Genomic DNA, 23,609 nt, shown 5'->3' with positions numbered 1-23,609 from the left:
TCTCTGTGCACCTCTATGAAAAATCCTGAGTCTGAGAGAAATGTGCTTGCCACATAACCTAACCAACATCTTCAATGTTGTTGATATATCACTTTGAGGACCTGCCTTGAGCTTTCAAAAAGAAAAGATCTGGTCAAGGCTCATCTCAAATAAAATTCATTATTATTTAAAATTCATAACTTGTAACCCCACAAGATTTTTTTTGCACTTGATGAACCATAATGTATGTACGCACTTGTGCATGCATGTATGCATTTACACATGAGTATATTCAGGATGTTTGAATGAAACTGTGACAGGGTTAGCTTGCATCTCATTTATTGCTGTTGTTATTTATTGATGTCATTATTTTCCTGCAGCATTCTTTACAGTGTGGAAGAATATGGTTGTGTAAGATGCCACTGCAAACCCAGAACAAACATTTAGTTTTGTGAGTTTATTTTCTCAATTAAAAAAAAAAAATAGGAACAAATAAATAAATTTGTTCCTAGAAACTAAATCTTATCAGATCTGTAAGAGTTATATAATTAAGAGAAGTTATGACATTCAATATGAAGATAATTTCTTGAAAATACCTGAAATCAATGTACTAGTTATCAAGCTACTTCTACTAATTGTTCTTAAATTTAAAAGATTGGGTTTTCCTTTTATAAAATGACCCACACCACAAAATTTGGGTCAAATTAAACTGCATTCAAATTTGTATCCATCATAGTAAGTTGCTAGTGGACCTTCCTGAAGGCAGCACATTTCAATTTTCATCCTTTTCCCTGTGTTGTTTACAGCTCCTTGTCTTCTTTTATTGGCTTCTAAAGCCCATTAAATACTTGACCTTGTATTGGTTAAGATGTAGTGAGTGGTCTGCACAAGTTGTGTGCTGGCAAAGGAGCATGAAAAGAGAGAGAGAGAGAGAAAGAGAAAGAGAAGAGAGAAAGAAAGAGGGAGAAAGAAAGAGAGAAAGAAATAAAGAAAGCATCAGTATTTGCTGCATCTTGGATAACAGCTATGGAAAGAAGAAAGGCATTTACTCTCCAAAAAGAAGGCGCTTAGGAGCTTTTAGAGAGTGAGTTGTCTTTACTTCAACTGGAAGTAAAAAGAAAAAAATATGCAACTTTTACAAGTGTTGTTTCTTTTTTCCCCTGTAGTTTTCCTTGATATATCTCAAGCATCTTCAAAGAGAGAACCTCCATTTTCAGATAACAGGCCAGCTCAAACCCTCATCCCTGAAGGCAAGAGAATCAGAATCAGCCAGAATTAGATTAAATTTCCTGCCACTAAAACTCTGATCATCTGTAGGCAATTAAAGGTAGTTACCAGCCCCTGACAACTGTAAATATTTGTAGTCAGCAACTTCATCATGGCTTCATTTGCCTCCCTTGAAGAAATTTGTGTTGTGTTCACACCTGACACCTTATAGTCATTTTGAACTTCTTCATGAGATTTTGCACAGACCAGAGCTTTAGAAAAATAGTTGTTCAGATGAATTTCATTTAGGAAACTAGAGGGCACTGATTTGTAAAATGGAATCTTCCTCTGCCTTCCCCTCATTTTTGATTGCTTCCTTCTATTCTGTATATATTTTCCCATCTTCCAGAGGAATAATTTTAATTTTAAAAATCTCTGTTCTACCAAATGGTCACGTCACAGAAAGATGCAGTATGCAGGCAGGTGATCTGTATCACAAATATTATTATGCATATGTTGTTGTTTACATTTTACTAAATACGTGAACTAAGGCAGCTGGCATGAGCTTGTCCCTAGGCAGCTATTCCAATAATGGTCTGTATAATGACATACTTCAATGTTTTTCATTTGAAATATTTTTTTTTTGCCTTTTTTAAAAAGAATCCAAGCTGATTAAGCTGCACTGCAACATAAACTTCCACTAATAGTAATTAAAATTTAGTTTGGGCTCTGAATGATCAGGGGTTGTTTTCCTTTTTATTCCCCTGATATATGCACATGGACTTGTTTAGCTGCATAGAGGGGAGGGGCTTGGGGGCCTTTTTAAGTTTTGGGAGTGATTAGGAAATACCTGATGTTCTATTGACCATCATTTAATTACCAATGATTTATATCAACAAGTTTTGTTCCAGCCAAGAAAAGGGCATTAATATAGTCAGAAGTAAAGCCAGTCTCCAGCTTTGAAGACAGAGATCTCGGTGACTTCCAGGAAAAATCAAAGTGGTTTATATCAAAGGAACAGAGAAATGGAAATGGAAAGGCTATTTCCCCTTGTTATTCTGATACAGGATCTAGGCCAGATCCTTTATTCTGGTTGACACAAAATGAAAGTGAAACAGTAATGTCAGTTTTTAAACTGCCCTTGTAACTCTGTGGTCTATAAGCTGACAGAGGCATGTTAAAACCCAATAGAACAGCCTTGGGATTTTTAAAATGATACTTGGCTACTACTGGATCCTGAAACAACTGCTCAGCAGGCAGGGAACTCCAGCTAAATATCCTCCTTTTTGCAGAATTCATGACTGAGCTGTCCCACTGCTCCTCTTCTACCAAGAAAACTCACTTCCTTTGAAAATTACTTCAATATAGCCAGTTCTGAGAGCTTTAAAGTGCTTTGTAGCATCTCAGTGGAAAAGAAAGTAGCTGGAGCAAAAAGTACTGGATCAATCAGTGATGCTGCACAGGGGACAACATTTGCTTACTGTGTATTCTTTGCAGGAGACCTAGAAGAATTAGTTTCAGTTGGTGTGTCTTGCTAAACTCTGATTATTCATGTTCTTGGAAGTTTACATGCAAACTAATCAGCAGCACTGATCCCCTAATAAGAAGCAGAAATCACTTAGGAAGGCAGTTGACCTTATTATAGCAATTAACTGCAAATGACATTTAGTTTCAGTATTTGATAGCCACTCTTTATCTTGGCTTTGAGGCCTTTGGTGTTTTAGTCTAGTTTGGGTTTGGATTTTTGTTTGTTTGTTTTGCTTTGGGGTTTTTTGCCCTCTCTCTATTAAACTGCTCTTAACCTGCCCTGATTTTTCTTAGACATAATTTTCATCACATGAAATCTGTCCTACTTTGTGACACACACTTTCCCGAAGGATACTTGACCTTCTTTACAGGAATTCCTGTATGCTTAGGAGTCCTGGAAGTGGGACAATGTTCCTACGGAAAGGTGGCTCCTTGCTTCTAGGCAAAGGATACTGCCTTGCTTTCTTGGAAATCTGCTGGACTGTGAGGGTGAGGGCAAGAGAGAAGCAAACTGTCTTTGTTGTACTTGGCAAGAGGGTTCATTTGACAGGCAATGCAGAGCACCCATGCTCCAGTGAGGTGCTAAGTAGTACATACGTGTTTACCAAAAGGCAGAGTTGCTCTGGAGACAAAAAATACATTTCTTTCTCTGTGAAGCAGTTGAGTGAAGAGGGGCACACCCAGGTTCTGCAAGCTTTAATTCCATCCTGGCAGTCTGTGCCGGAGGGAAACTTGGTGTATGCCAGGAGAGCAGCACATATTTAACCAGGTAGTGGCCCTGATTCTATGGAAGATGTTCATGCACAGACTGAGCCCCTCAAACTATTTGCTCCTGGACCACTGCACATGCCAGAGAAGAACCTGGTCACCTAGAGGGATGTAGCTAATCAGGAATTAATTTGTCAGTTTCTCAAAAGACTTCAAAGATGTAAAATAATAATGTTTTAAAATTATGGGGAGCAAATCTATATATTTTGAATACATAACCACACACATATAGAAAACTGGAGCTGTGAGCCAAACATCATGTTTTGTTTCACATGACAGAATCTAAATTTAGCACTTGTATTTTTTGCAATGGTGTGTGTGAGGTTCTAACAGCTGTGGAAACTATTTAGGATACTGACAGAAAGACAGTATGGAGACAACCACAGGAAACTTACTGCTCAGTTCATCAGAAGGATGATGAAGCTTGAGCCCTGCCCACTGATTTGCCAGTGCCCTGCCCATTCACATCAGGCACTTTCTTAACTCTGCCACACTCCCCACTCACATTACACTCATGTAAAGCCTGCTGCAGAGCTGGTGTCACTGGGGAACTGGGTCACAAGAACTCACAGCATCACATAAAGTGCAAATACCAGGGGGAGAAAAGGCTTCACATTATTTTGTCTCTGTAAATCACTGTTGCAAGCGTACAAGAGAAAATAGAAAGGACACTGAAAATCATGAGACACTAGGGGAAGGAAGGAAGGAAGGAAGGAAGGAAGGAAGGAAGGAAGGAAGGAAGGAAGGAAGGAAGGAAGGAAGGAAGGAAGGAAGGAAGGAAGGAAGGAAGGAAGGAAGGAAGGAAGGAAGGAAGGAAGGAGCATAAAATCAAGAATATTACTAAACTACCATTTCCAATAAGTCTATTTATTAACTTACAAGAACTGCCTCTGCTTAAGACTACAATTATAATCAAAACCAAGTTAGTATGTTGGCCTTCAGACAGAGTAATGGTGTGACTAACATTTGTAGTGCAGCCTAGATACCAGCTCTGTTCTGCTGAAATGGTGATGGGGTAAAAACACAGGTGGGATTGGAGGTTACAATTTTTTTGGCATTAGGATATGTGCTGCTTCTAAACACACCTTGTTTTTCCATTACTGGGGCTTGTGAGGCCCTGTTTGCTGTAACTTTGCTCTAAAGTTGAAAAAACATCTTACCACCTTGCAGTATCCTGGTGAATGTAGGACACATCATACATGTTTAAGAAAACAAAATTATAGCAATTTTTTCCCTGGTATTCTGTTCCTCTTCCATTCCCCATATGCAAATCAGTACTAACCTGGATGATCTGTGTAGTTTCTGACTCGCTCTTCTCTTTCTCTCTGTACGTCTCTGTTCAGTTCAGGTCCTCACTGTGCAGAAAGAGCCCCACTTCAGATCAATTAATACAGCTGCTTTGAATACAGAGATGGTCGTCTAGAGAAACAATTGCAAATAAATAGTTCTTTTTAGCTTTCTCTCAATATAAAAGGCATCTCCAATGTTTTTTCACTTTCAAATGACATTACAGAAGAAATATATACAGAGGTTCCTATATGGTCTCTTTTATTTTCATTGCAAGACTAGTCTTCTTCACTGAAGCACTCAGCAGTGCTCTTAATATGCTACAATCAAATAATTCTACAATCAAATCCCATATGAATATCTCATATTTTCCACTATATCTTCAACACTGATTGCAACTGCACTGCGGACAAATTGATTTGTCACTCTATACATTAACTGTGAGTATAGGGATCATAAGTGATCATTTATAAAGGAAAAGAAACACCTTTTTTTCTGCACATAGCGTGATTAACATACAAAAGATGTTTTTCAGATGGTAGAGAACTATTTGCGTTGTATTCTTTCTATCAGATGCTCTAAACAGATGATTTCCAGGATTTATAAGGAAGTCTGTTTTGAATTATTTGCTTTTATCATTCAGCTAATTTTCTTGTTGTTGGATTTTTTCATTAGTTTTTATTAAAGCCAAATGAGTGTGCTCTAGGACATTCCACAAATGCTGCTGTACTGCCACTTTAGGAAATACCATTAAGGCGACCTTTTCCTTGTTTGCTTCCCATGGTATTTAACTAATCTGTTTTAGAACAAACATCATTAGAATTGTCAATTTCTCCATGTGTGTGCCTTAAGGTTATTCATAGAAACTGTAGTCTTTGGGGCATAACAGAAAAACAGGGCTTTGTTTTTCCCTCATTAACCACATGAAGGAACAGTATCAACTTTAACACAGGTCTATCAGCATTAGCCAAATTCGGGCCTCTCTGTCTCTCTCTCTTCTCCCCACCACCCTGTAAGTGTTTGATACTGGGGAAAGACATCATATTAGAATCACAAGAGAGTGAAGTCCTCTACCCAGCCTCAAACTGTATATAGCACAGGCAGAAATTCCTCACCCCCCAAAAACCTCCACCACAATTTCTGATTTTTGCTCTGGTGTCACTTATTTTAAGAAAATATGGGACAGTCCATCACAAATAGTACTTTGGCCAAAAAAATAAGTGCCAGCTGTGATCACAATTCTTGAACTGCTTCAATACAACCATGAGGAATAAAAAATAGATATCACAGAGCACAGAACTGTTAAGGCTGGATGAGACCTCTGGCAATCATCTCCTCCAAACCTTGTGCTCAAAGAGGAATCAACTAGGAAAGGTTGCCTGGAGCCCCATCCAGTCAGGTTTTGAGTATTCTCACATGTGGACCCTCCACAATGTCATTTAGCAGCTTGTTTCAGTGGTTTGATCACACACACATTAAATTATTCATATATATTGATAAGCAGTTCCAGGTCTCTCTTTCTCTCCTTCTATGTCAGATACACCAGTCCTTTAACTATCTTTACAGCCTTTTATTGCACTCTCTCTATCTCTTTATTGCCCTGCAGAACCCCAGAACTGGACAACAACCCTCCAGATGGGTCCCACCAATGTTGAGCAGAGAGGAAAGATAATTTGTTTTGACATGCTGGCAGTTTTTATTAATATTTTCCAAGGCTGTTGTCTGCCACAGTGGTACAGTTCAGGCTCGTGTTCAAATTGTTGCCTACCAGAACTCCGAGTCCTTTTGCACAAGGCTCTTTTCCAACTGGTTGGCCTCAGCCTGTACTGATGCATGAGGCTTTTCCTCCTCAGGAAAAGGTATTTTTGGTTTTTTCCTTGGTTGAATTCCATGAGATTCCTATTGAGATGCCTCCAAACAGCACTATAACCATCTGGTCTATCAATTTTTTTCCCAGTTTTATGTTGTCAGCAAACTTGCCTAAGGTACAGTCAGTCCCATCACCCAGGCCATTAATTAAGATGTTAAACAGTTTTGTATCCCAGAACTAAACCTGGGGTAATGTATTTGTGTGGCCTGCAGCTGATCTTTTTGCTGCTGACCACAACCTTTGTAGCCTTTCTAGCAGCTCAGCTAGCTACTAAGCCATGTCACTAATCACTTATCTAGCCCATAGCTCATCAGTTTGTCAATAAGGATGTTATGTAAAAGTGTCAAAAGCCTTACTAAAGTCAAGATAAACAGCATCTACCAGTCTCTCCCTACCACAGGCGGCTATTGGGATGGTCAGGAATGATTTCTCCTTATGGATTTGTGCTGAGTACTTCTGGTCATATTCTTGTCCTTCATATGTTTGGAATTGGTTTCTAGGATGGTGTATTGCTTCACCTTTCTAGGGATTGAGATGAGGCTCCCTATCCTATCCAGGCAACCTTTCTTGTCCCTCTTGAAGATAAAAATGACAACTGCTTTTTTCGTGTCCTCAGGACTCTCCCCCAGTGACTATAACCTTTCAAAGCTATTCAACGATTGTTTCACATTCATATTAAACAGCTTCATCAGCATTTTTGGGTGGCTCCTATTAGGTACCAGGGACTTGTTTGTTTGTACAGTTCAGTTAAATATTTACTAACCCAATTCTTATTCATCGAAGGTGAGTATTCCTTATTCCATATGTTGGACTCACAGGTCAGACAGGCACAGGATTTCTCAAGGTGAGTACTTCCAGTGAAGATTACAGTGAATAAAACTTGAGCATCTCATCCTTTTTTTGTGTCACCAGGTTCCCTAGACTTTTCAACAGTGGGTCTAATTTTTCCCTCTTCTTTCTTTTGCAATCGTTCTCCCTTTGTTGTCCTGTATGTCCCTTAGCAGACTCAAGGCCAGGTGGGTCTTGATTTTCCTTATCCCATCACCAGAGATTCAGATGGTGACTATATTCACTACAAGTCATCTAACCACACTCCCACCTCTTGTAAACTTCCTTTTATGTTTAGTTAGAAGCTCTTTGCTTACCTGCACATGCCTCCTGACACTTTTGTTTCATTCCCTGCTCATCGCGATGAACTTGAGTTTAAAAAATGTGATCCTTGAAAATCACTGGACTCTCATGGACCTCTCTTCTTGTCTGATAGCATGTATGGCGGAATTCTTTCAAGGATGTCTCTGATCAGGTTACAGTCTACTCTCCTGAATTCTAAGGTTGTTATCCTGTTTTTTTTGTACTGCTCCCTCCTCTCAGGATCCGAAATCTGTCATCCCACGGTCACTGCAGCCAAAGTTGCCCTTGACTTTCACACCCCCAGTCTGTTCTTCCTTGTTTGTAAATGCCAGAGGTCCAGTAGAGTGACTCTTCTCTTCAGCTCAATCATTATCTGTGTTAGGAAGTTGTCATCACTCCAAAAACCTCCTGGACTTCTTGTGCTCGGTGGTATTGCCCTTCCAGCAAACAGTGAGGTGGTCATGAGCTTCCTCCAGCTGTCCAAAGAAGGTCTTCTTTACTCATTCTTTTGATCTATAACAGGCATCCACCAAAGCCCTGGTTTATTTCCCACAAGATCTCAACTGTCTTGTGGTGCATCACCATGATGAGGTAGTGTGAAACAGATGCTATAATTGTAGAAACATTTCACAGCAACATCAGACTCCTCCTCTGCTGCAGCTTTCCTTCCTGTGTTTTTAGGGAACACTCAGAAATTCAAATGGATCTTGTTCTGGGAGACCTCATGCCCATTCAAATCAATACCACAGCTTGGGGTCAATTTAAATCAGTTTTCCTGTATACCACAATTCCTTCCCAGTTTGCTGTTGTTGATATTTCTTTCTTAGTCTCCAGTATTACCACCTGGGACTTCACCATACTAACACTTGGTAGACTTGTCCCTCTGTTGTTGCCTTGGACTGGCTAAAATTTAAAGCATCACTACCTTCTAAGAAAGATGTTTCAACAAAACCTTTTCATTTCATCAAAATACAGAAACCCTCACATGGGCCTGTTTACTCTAGGGCTCTCTACTAGAGGTTATCTCCATTCATGTCCTTGTCACCACCTCATGATTCAGTCTGTCCTTACATCCCTTGAAGAGCTATCGTTAGTCATGCAATTCACATGGCATTGCATCTTCTCATCCCTGAGTCTTAAAGTGAGGTAGCTTGTCCTACAACATTTGCAATTTTTCACTCTGATGAAAAAAATGGATTTGAACAGGAGACCAAATCTTTGTTCAGCCACATGCAATAACTCCAATCTTACTTATCAAGCAGGCCTGCTTCTTTTTATAGTATTACTTTTGGTGTGGGCATTGTTTGATTCTCTATTCACACATACACTTATCAGTGCCACAACATCTCACTATGCAATGGAGTGATCCTTGTCTCCACCTTCCTAACACACCCTATAAAAGAACAAGGACGTAGCATCTGACAAGAAGCAGCAGTCATACTTCTGTGTAATGCTCATTCATCTCAAAGGAAGTTCCTGCCTCAGCTGACACTAAGGCAGTGAATGCACAGAGTTCTAAGTAGTATTGCCTGGCAAACATTCTATGTGCAGTCCTAAGTGGTTTTCTTAAAAGAGCTGGCAGAGATGGAGCAGAGAAGGAGAGGTTTAATGCCAAATTTCTTTGCTAAATGCAAATATCAACCCCCTTGAGCAACAATCTGACATTCCTTAGCAAAGACACACTCTACTTTTGAAATATTTACCATTCCTTTATTTTTTATAACCTTAAGAAAATTTGGGAGGAATGTGAACTGTTTTGGTTTTTGTCTTCCTATGATGGCAGAGATTTATTTATAGCCGGGAACTGCAGGACAGTTCTCACGTGGCTGCTGAAAATTAAAACAGCATGTAGAGTTGTGTTTTGCTTTACTTTTATGCCTTTGCTGCTACAGTCTCTCCCTGAGTTCCCTAAACCCTTGGTATTGTAACCAGAGCCACATTTTGCATTGCTACAATTGCAGGGTTATGTAAATTCCAAAGGCTTTAAAGGAAAGGGCCTGCAGATTCTACTCTGGGACACAGGGAAGTTGACACAAACAGTTGTGCCCAAGATCAAGGGAGAGACAAAAGTATTCATAAATTATCATGAGACAGGAAACCTAAGTTTCAGCATCAGCATCAACCTGAAGTTTTCTGAACCTTTAGAGCTTACTGGTTTCCTTTAAATTGCTTTCCCTCTCATTTTCGGTGTTGTGCTTTGCTAGGGCCAGGGAAATTTTCTTCAATCACTTTTGAAAATCTTCATATGTTCTCTTCCAATTTTCACCAGTGTGTACAGGTTTACCCAGAAGAGCCAATAAAAGAATGTTCTACAGGTACAAATGTTTTCAGATCCAAGGAACTGTATTTTTTCAATGATGATGAAAATGTGCATGTTGAAATACTTTGCTTTAGTTGTTATTATTTTTATACTAAAAAGAAAATCAAAATGAAACAGAAAACCCATACTCAGAAAAGTTTTAAGATGAGTGTGACCTTGCAAGCAGTCTTTATGGCACTTAGGGTGGGAAGAAGTACAGTACCTGCTGCACATCTGTGTGTTTCTGAGTAACTAAGTTCTAATGCTGACATTACCTGAGCATTTCTGTGTGGGCATGGGCAAGCCAATTCATGTCTGTGACTCTGTACTCTCTAAAAGAGGGATAATCATGCCTGACTCACTCAGTGTTAGAAGGTTCTGCATAAGCTCATTTTAGTCCCTGGTGTTTAGACAACTCAGCTAAATGAGAAAAATATTTAGCCCACTTCTCTAGATTTGCTTCTATTTAAGTTCTAAATCACCATTAGATAAATCATGTTTAGACTTTAACAAAAAACTAGATTACCTTATTCCTGAAGTATGTGGAGGTTTTGGTCAGCACGCTGCACCCCAGTCACTGGAGTGTGCTAATGGACTCGTGGACTTTGTGAAAAGGTGCAGTCAGAACTTCCTAGCCAATTCAGCTGATAAGGAAGAACGAGGCTGTGATGGCACTCCAACATGCTGCTTTCTATAGCTGTTAAATTTTATAGTAAGCCTTAAACTTACTGCAGTAGATACGAGGAACAAAAACAATGAAACACAAAATCCCAAACAAAACAAAACAAAAAACCCAACCAAAAAACCCCCAACAAACTAACAAACAAAAAAAACTGCACAAAAACAGGAAAAAAAAAAAAAAAAACAACAAAATCAGCAGGGCTTGCTGATTGTTCACACACATCTTTGGTGCAAGGTCAGTCATGGTAACTGAGATATAAAATGAAGCACTGCAACCAGGTAGGTCAAGCCAACACAGAAGGAGCATTCCAAGCTATTCCCAAGCTGTGATATTTCAAAAACAATCATTACAGTTGAAAAGACACTTTTAATAGCATACAATAGTTCCTATTCACCTGGTAGTTACTGTCACTGCACAGGTGGCAATAGCTATTATCATTATAAAATTGTACCTGTTTAAATCTGACCATGAAAGACAAGACCCACTTCTAAAGGTGCAGCTACATAAGATCCCTGCACAGCTCAGAAGTTTCTACTGGTCTGGCATGTGTGTTTATTTACTTGGAGCCAGGAATTGCTCTGTGGAGCTCTGATCCTGATCATCACTGTGACCTTGGGCAAATGACTGAATGCTTCTGCACCCACAATTTCTTTTGAAGTCAACTGGTGATGTGTATGCTCACCAGTTGTGGAGAAAAACCCAAGCCCTACAGGCTAAAGCCAAAATATGTTAGAGTTGTGGTGTTTTGAGTTGCATCATAAATTATATAAATGTTTAACACAAAAACTGAAGCATCAAGAGATAAGAAATATTTTTGTAAATGTTGTTGTTTAATTGCACCAGTAGAAGCCAACTCCCAGACACAGAGCTGTGGAGTCCAAGGGACCATCTATATTAACAATTTTTGGAAGAGGACAGTTTGTTTAAAATCTGTGTTGAGTGAGAAACAAGGAACCATAAGACAAAAATAAACTAGAAATCAGTCAGTTATATTAGGCTGTGTCCCATTCTTAGTGTACCTAATCATAAGTATCTGAGAACTATGTATATTGCTAAATCAAATAAAGCACTGACCAAAATTGTTACTTTATTTTATAAGTTATGCTTTCTGATAGCCTAAACTGTTGTATTTTTTCCTCACAGATTACTAGTTTAGTGTTCAAAAGCACTGTAGAGCACAGACAAGAAACTTTGATATCCTATAATACCAAATTCCCCAGATTTTGTTCTTAGACCTGATTCAAAATCAGTATGTGCCTCTAAGTGATCAGCACTGCTTCACATACCCTTCAGCATTTCATCAAAGTATTAAGCAAGATGGAGTTTGCTTAACTTTTGGAACCTGTGAAGTCTGCAGCCTGTAATTATTGGCCAAACCAGCATCATAGCTCTTACCTACAACTCATTAATTTCCTTGAGTTGACGAAGCCCTTCCTCACCCTCCATACTTGCATACCCAGCACAGACTACTTGGCTCAGCACAAATAGCAAAGCAGGCAGGACAAGGAGCAACTTAGTCACCTCTGACACGTTTTGCAGCAGAGAACCTTCAGTATGTCAAACAAGACAAAAAAGTCATAGAATACTGATAAACATAACCACACATTGGAAAGACCATTTCAAGAAGAAGTCTAAAAAATCTTTGTGCTGATACCAAACAACAGTAAGAAAAATAAAAGGCTTCTGTTGGCCCAGTGGTTCAGTGTGGTGAGGTTTAGTTATTACCATCTTAGGTCCTCAGTGCTATGATATTCCTCTGCTGCATAAAGAAAGGATGGCAAAAAGAATAAACAATGGTAAACACATGGGTAGAAGCCACATAGAAAAAAAAAAGTAAAAAAAAGCAAACCAAGCTTAACAGCAACAAAAAGCCTTCCATCAGCAGGAGGAGACTAGAAGTAAAATTAAAACAGTTCAGTTGGAAGGCACCTACAATAATCAGTCCAGTTCCCTGATTGTTTTAATCCTCTCTAATGGTGCAACACAGGTGAGCTGCAAAAGGCAGACTTGTGTTGTCCTCTCAACCTGCTGCACCCAAAAATATCTGGAGGGAAAAAGACACCTGACACAGACATGGTAAAAATGACCCAAACTAAGAAGTAGCAGCTCCGAGGGTGTGTGAAAGTCTGCAAACAAATCACTGGGTGTGTCAGATACTCAGACACTGGTATAATGCAGTGATTACTGTGTCTCAGTGAATATGTAAAAGTGAAGTTGGTGTTTTAAGAGCCAGGCAGAATGACCACTGAATAAACTCCAGTCTGGCTGCATTTGCCTAGGAGCAGTACAACATTTGCTGTGACCCTAAAGCTTCATGGGATATTCAGAGATAACTGAAGCCCAGAGCTACTAAACAAATCCAGCGTGGCATCTTATTCTGCATGGAGATTTTCTAGACAAAATATCAAAGAACTGGGAAAACTGCTTCTGTGACACCCACGGATGAATTTTTCCATGAGCTCCACTGAGGCTACAGGTCCCATTATTTCCCATCCTGATAGCATCACAAGATGCAGCACGTATGATCCACATCAAGTGGCAAAATTCAACCCTAGAAACAGACCTCCAAAATGTTGGTGAGAAGATTTAAAATTCCAAATGCAACAAATATAGGAACCTAGAGAACTCATGGACTTAAATTCACAGTCTGTACAGAAAATTAAGAAATGAAACATAGTTCTGTGCAGCCTTGGGTGTTCCATTGCAAGCAAGCAAGCAGACAGAGCTATAGATAGCACGCTGAAAATCACGTGCCCCAAGTTAATGGCAGTGGTCAGCCAACAGAAGCTAGCCCTAAATTTTACAATTAAGGAATTCCTAATGCAAGTTAAAGAGTTTTTCCCATTTCTCTGGAGGTGTTGCCCCCCAGTCTGGAATCAAACTGTCCAACTCCTTCTAGCTTCTTTGTGAATAAGGTTTATTCATGTAGGAGCTCAAGAATCCTGAGAGGCCTCAACTAAAAAGGGCTCAAAGGGAAAATGAAAGTTGCCTATCTCTCTCCTCCACTGTGTAACCACTTAGCAGTGAGTATCCAGAACTGTAGACAGTTTTCCCAGTGTTGTTCCAGCCTAGCTCAGAGACATGTTTCCTCAGCAGGCTATTTGGATCAAAGACTTCAGGCAACATGCCTCAAAGAAAAGACAAGGCAAAACACAGAGGGTACTTTTTCTGCATCTGCTTCCATTTTAATTTGCTGCACTCACACATGTCACCAGAGTCTGTAGGGTGGTCAGCTGGGTCATGTGCACTCATGGCAGTATAAGACTACAAGGTCATCACATCCTACAATCATAGACAACTGTGTCATAGACACGTAGTCCTGCAGTCTACACAGCACATTTATTCCAAAACCATCACACATTAACATATGCCTTTTCAAGTGACCAGTGGGAAACAATTAGACAAGTTTCCCAGTCTGAAGTGAGGCAGCAATTGTCATTCTTAGTTTAAAGCAGCTGAAAAGGACAAATTATATATTTCATTGTACAGAGGTATAATATCATCTTCCTGATCTCCCAGTTTCTGTTAACTGATTCTAGAGATTATAAAATGTAGTCCTCTCTGTCACTAAAAATACATAAAGCTAAATATTAACATTTTATTTATGTTAAAATTAGAAAAAAAAACTAAATATTGATATGCATGTAATCTGAATTGTATGTTTATGTATCTTAGAAAAATCAAAGACAGTAATTGAAAAACTGATTCTCAAAACTAACAAAGTGGCAATCTTATATTGCTTTTTGATAAAAGTACAGTGATACCATATGAAAATGTTGCTATATTATGATAGGTCAACTGTAATTTGTATGTACAGTATTTCCTTAGGTAAGGTTCCCATTCCACAGTAGCTGAGCTACACTAATGGATGTAAATCAGAAAGTGTAGGGGCCCCTAGAGATATCCCAATAGATGTGAACATAGTAAACATCACCACTGAAAGTAAGCAGGGTATGAGACAGTGAGGAGTCACTTGCTAATTTTGCCTCTGATTTAACAGAAAATGTGTCATGAAGGACACAGTAGGGTGTTTACAGTACAACACATGTCCCCCAGCAGGTACATGAAGCTATTCTAGATAAATCCAGACACAGCTGGAAAACAATTCATAGGTCCCCCAAGGAAAATTTCAGAATTTTTCAGTCAGAAAACGCATCTGTTTTTCTCCTGATAATTTAGTAATGGTGAGTGCCAAAGACTTTGTAACATTCACACAGGCTGCCTGAATCCTGCTGACGATGAAAGGCTGAGGTCAAGCTTTGTACTTCTGGCATTGGCAACACATTTCAGAGCCTCTACAACAGAGCCAGAGAGATTCACTCATTGGGACGCCTGACCCACAGGGCAGTGAAAGTATGAAACAAGCAAAGAGGGCAAGTTCATATCTCAGTAGGGCACAGTTGGAAGACAGTTCATATTGGCAGGGCCCTAGCATGGTTATTACTCTATCCCTGCATAGCAGTGCAGGAGGATGCTGACACATCAGAGCAAAAGTGAGAACAAAACCAACTGTCTCTCTGTGCACTCAGCTGTTAGAAACAGTTTAATTGGTTCCCGCTGTATACACGGCTGCAAAAGTAGCAAAGGACTCAAGTCCCCTCATGTTTGGTCAAGATCTTGCTTTCTTTCATCTGTTGTGCAGATGCTGATGGGGGTCACCTGCCTGGAGGGGGGTCAGGATTCTGCCAAATGGATTTAAGGAGGGTACTCACAGTCCAGGCATCCCAGCTTAATGGTCAGTGACTCAGTAAGAAAACCAAAATTGTCTGCACTGGCGGATGGCTCCATTCCTAAAGTTTGTAAGGAAGAATGATATCCTGAAAAGCCTTCTCTACAGATGTTTTATCTAACAAATAAACCATTCCACCTAGTAGGGAAATTTTCTTACAACCATTATCAGCAGTACCTAAGTTCCATAGTCTCAATACAGGCAAAAACCTTAATGAAGTGTGGAATGTAGGAAGAATGGGAGATTGTAACTAAAGGCTCTGGGAAGATATGAGGGAGAGAGTAAAAATGGAAATAAATTCTCATTCTGCAATAGGGTGACATTGTTGCATTCTGAGAGAAGCATGATTTTGATGAATATATGGCTTGTCTATAGACAGGAGACTAAAAGCAATATAATGTTTAAGATTATGTCACAATATTTTAAATAGTAACTATATCTTTGCTACAATAATATTTCAGAAGACACAAAGATGTATGAAAAAATTTGGTCTAACCTACCTGCAGTGAGAGTACTTTTGTGATAGTACAGACTCCCTTTAGTTTGCAGGATTCTGAGCTAAGTGCCTCAGTTTACCAAAATGCTAAATCCACTACTATTTGTAAAGTGCTTGGAAATTTTCTAGAGGAAAGTGCTGAATGCGAACAACAAATTTCTGACTTTATCTGCTATATATATATCTGTGTGATTTATCCTCACACTTTTATACAATGTGTGACTGCAGACAAGAAAATATTCTCAGCATTTAACTTCTGGTCAAATAGGAACAGTCCATTGACATGACCCAGCTCTATCAGAAACAATCTGACTAATGTCATACAATACCCACAGCATTCAGGGTTTGATCTTAAACCAATGGAAAGTACAGAACTTGCTGTATTGTAGGATGATGATTTATTGACTACATGTTTTCAGAGGGAATGGACTGTTATAACACACTAGGGGGAAAACAATGGATTTATGTTAAAGGGAAATCATGTTACACCTCTAGAAGAGTCCAGGAAACTTCTATGCAAGGATCAGCAGAGACAAAGATGCTTAAACAGTTTCCCAGTTGTTTCATTCCTTCTTGAAAAGGTTGTTTGCTTTGACCTGACAAGCAAAGGAGCAGAATTGGCAGGCTGATGCAGAACAACATGGATTCCCACATATTTCTGTCACAGTCTTCTGGAGATTTGAAAGAAAACAGATGGCAGTGCAGGACCAAGAGCGTGCAAAGAGATTAATGATTTTTAAAGACCAGCATGATTTACTTAAAAATATCCAAATTTAAAAAAAAAATCTAAAGCACTGAGCTTTCCTGGAAAATGGAAGAACTCAAATATTTGTTAGTTACGAAAGTATCAGCAACAATATTCTACTGATGAGTACGCCTGTTTGAAATATTTTAAGAAATATTTAAATGAAAAAGAAAATACATCTCTAAAAAATATCTCTAAAAAACAACTAGAGAAGGTTTAGCAAGTGAAATCTTTTCTGAAAAATTGTCACTCTCTGTAATCTACTTTTCAACTGGGGAACACACAGAGATGCTTATCCCTTTTTTCAATGTCAAGAAGACAGAGATAGTGCTAAAAAATGAAGGTATACTTTCTTCACATGCATTCTTGATACTTAAAGGAGTGCAAAATATGAAGAAGTTTCTGGAGGTTCTGGTCTGGTCAGCTTCCTCAGTCAATGTCTTACAGATATGACTGCTGAAACATCAGAGGATCTTCACATTGTTTTCTCTCACAAAGACCACAGGAATATAAAATTGACTACATAGAGTTAGAAGTCTGGCTAAACCAGTACCATATCTCAGAGCAAAGGTCAGCTGCAGATGTTTAGGGAAAGCATATAAAAATACCACATATAGTCTGATCCTACCTCTGCTCAATCCTTTCAGTTTAGGACTTGCAGAGGGGAGTATAGCTAGATTATCATGCTTAATAGTGGACCCCTTCTCCAAGACATTTCACCTCTTCCCTCTTCTTAGGAGAAGACAATATTGCCATGTGCTCTTAAACCTTCAAATGTGTGCTTTCATGATTTCTTCACAATAAATCCAACCTGAATTGTGCTCCTTGGCAAAAATGTTCCTTCTTTTGTGTGCCTGGGTTTGTGTATTTACTTTATGAAACTGTCCTGGGAACACATCTTTATGTCAGATCTTATAATGTTGAATTGTACCTGATCATATTCTTCAAAGAGGAATAGGGGACTGTACAAGTTTCTGTCTCTTAAGACTTCACAGCTTATTAATCCAATTCTTTAAGCAGCTAAAAAGATTTCCCCTCCAAACAGCAAACAATATGGAAAACCCCCAAATCAGGCTTGTTCACTGTCTGAATAATAAAAGCAATAAAACAGTAGAAATTAGTTGTTTATGCCTCCTTTATAAAAGTACTATACCAAGGAGACAGAATAGACTTGTTGGGTCTCACAAATCAGGTTTGTCCCCATTTCAAAGAAGAGCTGGGCTGGCACATACATTGCCTGGCTTTTAGTCGTTTTGGGACACAGTGGAGAAAAAAATGCTCTCCAACCAAAACAAATGTGAACTTCAAAATTCCTGGGCAGAAATAACAACTTCAGCAATTATTACTGGGATGTCAGCAAGCACTTGTTATTCAGAGATGAAGCCTATTTCTTTCTTGCTGCCAAAGGTTTTCTCAGTTCCTCAGGGTTACATCTATTTCCATTTTCACAGTCTAAACACATCCTTCTGATCCCCAGCTCCCATTCCTTGAATTCCAGCAAGTCTTCTGATCTCATCCCTTTCTTATCTACTTCCTTCTTTTTACCTGCAGTCCTTAATTTTTAGTTCCAGAAAAGCCTTATCACTGGTATCACTGCTATCACTGATAGCCTGTTGTGCTATCAGAATAAATTTTCAACAAAGTCAAAAAAACCCTGAGCTACTCCATGTTACAGAATCACAGAATCACAGAATTTTCTGAGTTGAACAGGACCTACAAGGATCATTGAGTCCAGCTTCTGGCCCTGCACAGCACCATTCCCAAGAGCCACACCATGTGCTGAGGACATTGTCCAAACATCTTGAGCTGTCAGGCTGGTGCTGGGACCAGCCCTTGGGAGTCTGTTTCCATTGCCCAGCCACCCTCTGGGTGAAAAACCTTTTTCTGATATCCAATATAAACCTCCCCTGATACAACTTCAGGCCATCCCTCGGGTCCTGTCATTGGTCACCATAGATTTTATCCTGTGTCTAGTAAACTCCTACTATTAGGAGACATTATCTGACACCATAGAAATCACCAGAGAAGCCAAAATCTCAAGTGTTGAAATACCATGTAGGAAACTGAAAATATATATTTAACAGGGAGCATGAACATTGAGCAAAATATTAAAAATTATAAAATATATAAAATATTATAAAATATTAAAATTATAAACCAGACACAAAGCTTCAGGGAGGGAAAAGCTTGTTTGACCATCACCAGGTACCCATTTAACAACACACAGCACTAAGCTTGAGCCTACTCTACCAACAGCACTGCCCAGGGTATGATGTGTTCATGTGCCTTTGTGGCTCTCAGCAAATCACAGCTGGGAACATCCTGTCAGGAAAAATAGACCATGAGGACAGAACTGACACACCAAAGCTCATTGGAGCTTCCAGCAACATGGTTTCGCAGTAGTTTCACAGACCTTCAGAGAGTTCCTCTGCTTTAAGAAGTATGGAATTGTCTTCCTAGGAAGGTGGTGGAATCACCATCTCTGAATATGTTTAAAAAAAGACTAGACTTGGCATTTGGTGCTATAGTCTAGTTTGGGTTTTAAGGCATAAGTTGGACTTGATGATCTTAGAGGTCTCTTCCAACCTCTTTATTCTGTGATTCTGTATGTGAGCATATTCTCATGCAATCAAATGCACTCTGTAGATTTGCCCAAGTCACTCAGCCAGCATTTCAAAAACAGCTTATAATTTTGGCTGCCTCAGTTTTTGAGTGTCTTGGTGTCTTTAAAGGCACTAAAAATAAAGAGCCAAAATTACAGGTTACTTTGCACAGCTTGGGCCTCAGTTTCTCTGTACTAAGTTCTGATGTTACTTGAACTTAGAATTGAAGCATGGAGTAAGTTTCTTGAACAATACAAAGCTCCAGAAAACTTTCACGAGATGAGAAATGACTTGCACTCTCTGTGTCTCAGGTCACTCAGGTTGGAAGATAACAATTCCTTGGCCTGATAACGACACAGAAGTGTGCCAAACAGAAGTAATGTCATTGTTAAGTGTAATTGCAGAAATATGATAAATTATTCAGACCTACTGCATGTTAGTATGTATACTGAAAATGACCAGTTTTCTGCACATGCCTGAGTTCAAAGGAATGTGATATTAGGGATCACAACTGGCAAATGGAAAAGCCACATGAGACACCATCGTCAATAATCAACAAACCAAAAAGCATGGGAAAATACACATAAACTCTTTCATCCAATGAAAATAAGAGCAGTCAGCTTTCTTTTAATTTAGGAACATGCTGCGCTTGCCCGGGGGTTGCAAGGGCAGGGAAGGGAGAGAGGGTCAGCTCTCCATAGGACTGACCCAGGTTTGAAAATTCACAGCAACTAAAGTGCTGAAAGCCAAGCCTCCCACACATCCTTCCCCTATGTGTCAGGAAATAGTGTCCCCTGATTGCTCAATCTCTAAGTCAGATGGCTGGCCTGGAGGGACTAGATGGGTTTCTTGGATACCATCAGACCCTGGGGAAATTTTACATCGACTAAAGCAGATGGAGCAAACCGAAACAATTTTGGATATCCCTTCAAGATGCTATTCAACTCTTGATGAGCCTCCCTGTCAATGAAGTACAGTAAGTGCACCTCATATCTGTACTTGGTAAGAAAAATTTTTGTGACTGATTTTCAGTATGAACAGAACTACACATAAGAAGCACAACTAAAACAAACAGCAGTGATAGCAGCAGACAAGTGATATGGTGTGGTAAAGCCACTAGGCTATCCAGGGAATTTGCTCACTCAGCTCTATGAAACCATGAGACCTCACTTTGTAACACATAATATAGACTTTTAAAACCTCAGGGTTACACTGACTGTCATAAGCTGCAACAGGCAATAGCTTTCTGTTCCACAAAACAAAACTGAAAAGATGCCTGCCTTGTTCATATTGTATTTTTTTTTATCTTGCTTCCAGGGTAAGTTGATCCATAGAAGAACTAGCAATTTCCTGGCTACTATAATCCCATCCAAATTCAAGGATGTTAAAACCCATGCATTCTCATTGGAACTGTGTTTATGTCCTGCCAGATCAATATCTCCATTCCCGTTTTAATTCCCAGCCTTCCACTCAGTGTACAACCTTCCTGTTGAACCAGAACTGACAGCCCACAGGGAATTTCCAGACTTAGAAAATCCCTACAGGTAGTGTTGCTAACCTGCTGGATGCTGAGCTGAAGGAAAGAGAGAGGAATAATGAGACAGATGGGAAGCAGTCAGATGAAAACACCCCAAATATGGAATTATCTCCTCCTTAGCTCCTCTTCTTACCGTCTCAGCTTTCAGCAGTCCTGAATATATTAGTTCTAAATTACCTAAAGTACTTCAGAGAGACTAACTGTTGAACCGGGTAAAAAGTGTTTGTGGCTCCACACATTTGCCTTGGCTGTGACAGCTCTCAATTTTTTATTGGGGCATAAAGATTTCTATCAAGTTACTACATTCCTTAAGAATTCTTTTTCTTTTACATTGCCAGCCAATTTGATTAGGCTGTTGTTAAGAAAAAAAGGAGCTTCTTGGAAAAGGAGATGCTAGGCCCATTGAAAACAAAACCTAGTAAGAAATAAATGGGGTTGATGAAAAAATTCTAATCTGTCATAGCAAAGTATCTTATATCCCAGTATGATTCCTTCCAAGTCTTCCCCTGAACACTTCACTTCCAAAGTACCTCCTTGCAGGATCTGCTCTTGAGAGCTCATGCTCCCTTACACATGCATCAGTGATTGCTTATTCTCCAGTTGATGGCATCCCTTACTGGGGATTAGACCTTGACCACCTGCCCAGTGAAAGCTCTCTCCATTCCATGAGCCAGCACAGTGATTGCATCCACCTGCAGCTGTTTTCAGCACACCTTACTGCATTTGCTCAATTTCAATACCCAGTGGAGATCCCAGTAACCCTCCCTCCTCTCACCCCTCAATTTTCCTCTTTTATTGCCTCCTCCATGCCCCAATAACCCACCCTCAAGAGGAAAAGTATTTGCAGACTTTTCCCATTGTCTAAACAGCCTGATGCAGGGAATGCTGACTTGCAGCAGCCTTTCTTGTGACTGCCTGTTGGCTGAAGCCAGTTGCTAACAGCATGGGGACAGCATTGTGTAATCCACATGGCTTGTGCTCCTCGGCCCAGCTTTGTGTTTATGCTCAAGGGCATCATCTCTCCTTCCAGCAACTGCACAGGCCAACAATGCTCCTGCTGGCCATGAGTTTTCTACAGTTACAAGTGCTTGCAAAGTGTGTCATCTTCATGCAGGAGGCCTCAAACTCTTCCTGTGGAAGCCAGCTGCTTCTGTTACGGGTCTCATTAGAGAAGATGCCAATGAAGAGGACAGCTGCCTACACAGCTGTCCCCAGAACTGCTCCCTTCTCCACTTGAAGAATGAGCAGACACCCAGGTGTGAGGCTGTTTTCAACCTTACAGGACGTAAGGTTAATTAAATGTAGCATTGAATTTTAATTGCCAATAGATACAGCTGTGTGCCCCACTGAAAGCATCATCTTCTTATGGAGTAGGCTTGGGAATCTCTGGACTGCAGAGGTATAAAAAAAATTTACTAAGAATCACTACTTTTAGTTTGGACTTAGACCAGGTGCCTGTATTAGTATCTGCAGGAAGATTCTCCTTGTAGTATGTGACTGGTTCATGTATGAGCCTGGTACATCTAGGTTTTAGATGTGAGAGACATCTTCTCTGCAGAAGCAAAGGGTTCTTTGGAGAGCCCTCAGTATCAAGCAAGTACAGGCTCGAGGTGCTAAATTTGGCAGATTTAGCCAAATAACTCCCCTTACTTGTTTTAGTATTTTTTATCACCAGTAGCTTGGCAGAGTGGGACAGGACTTCATTGTCAGGGGCCAGGGAATTTCCTGTCATCCTCATAAGGAAAGAGGAACTGCTTGCTGAAAAATATGACAAAGGATTAAAGAGTTAAAAAAGAAATCCTCCTTTGTGGAGTTGCCTAAGGAAGTTGATTTTTGGCTGAGGCTTATTTGGGATTTTCCTTTCCTGCTACCAGAACATGAAGTAGCTGAATTTCAGTTAATTTTTTAGTCTTCTAAAAATATGGCCATCCCCTCCTCGCTCGCCTCAGACCTCCCTCATCCCCTGTCACCCCATCCACATACAGAAGAGTGCAAAAGCCTGCACTGTCAGCCCCTCTGCATACCTTTGGGAGAAGCAATCAAAGTAAACCTGAATTGCGTGTGCTGCCAAGCTGGCTTCAGGATACTTCAAAGGAGAAGAAAAAAACCCAAAATTAGAAAGAAAGACAATCAGTACTATCAGGGATTTGTTCTTGAAAACAAGCAAAAACATGAGAAGCTTTGCTGCAGCAGCTGCACTTACACTGTAGGAGCCGTGTCTCTGCGTGGATCCTCCCTGTTCTGCAGCCCCGTAATCCTCAGAGAGAAATGCCTGCACTGCTCCTCTTGCTGGCACTGCTGTTGGAGTGAGACTGGAACTGCTGCTGTTTTCACTTTCAGACCAGCCTCTCTCTCCAACTCCTCTGACGTCACACACCCTGTTCATTTTACATTGTTCATTCCATAATGAACAATCTAAATGTTTCTCTAGGTGAATTTAACGCTGTAGTCTGGGGGATCTGTAATTTTTGCACTCTTGGATAGAAAACCCCTCCAAGGGGCTCAGGGAGGAAACTGGAGAACTACAGATGTGGTTGTTTAAGTTCCTGGCAAAAGGCAGTACCTGTACTTTTCTGTCCATGGTATATTATATCCACACCCATGCTATAACTATCTGTCATGGAAGTCCCCATTTGGAAAGTGGTTTTACAGTCACTCAGCTGTGCTTAAACAGGGTTTGAATCAAGCATGAAATAGAGGTCTCTCACAGACACACTCCAAGCCCACAGCCCTCTGCTGCATCCAGGCTT

At 39.9% G+C, this 23,609-nt stretch overlaps 1 protein-coding gene across 4 annotated transcripts in view; it reads right to left on the bottom strand.

Moving 5' to 3' along the window:
- DAAM2 (dishevelled associated activator of morphogenesis 2) overlaps nucleotides 1-23,172 on the bottom strand; it is a 202,906-nt gene extending 179,734 nt beyond the window's left edge. The window contains exons 1-3 of one of the 4 annotated variants that reach the window (XM_031504232.2): nucleotides 23,063-23,172; nucleotides 22,884-22,945; nucleotides 4,763-4,899 (exon numbers count right to left, since the gene is read on the bottom strand). The gene's annotated coding sequence lies outside the window, so the exon portion shown is untranslated. Of the gene's footprint in view, nucleotides 1-4,762; nucleotides 4,900-7,782; nucleotides 8,165-22,883; nucleotides 22,946-23,062 lie in introns of those variants that run through there. The other 3 variants (XM_031504231.2, XM_031504233.2, XM_077781857.1) reach the window with 3 other exon arrangements.
- Between the last annotated feature and the right edge of the window lie 437 nt (nucleotides 23,173-23,609).

The sequence above is a fragment of the Lonchura striata genome, chromosome 3 (assembly GCF_046129695.1).
Source record: "Lonchura striata isolate bLonStr1 chromosome 3, bLonStr1.mat, whole genome shotgun sequence".
In the NCBI taxonomy this organism is placed as follows: domain Eukaryota; kingdom Metazoa; phylum Chordata; class Aves; order Passeriformes; family Estrildidae; genus Lonchura; species Lonchura striata.
The sequence above is the reverse complement of the archived record's forward strand: the minus strand, read 5'-3'. Positions and strand labels throughout refer to the sequence as shown.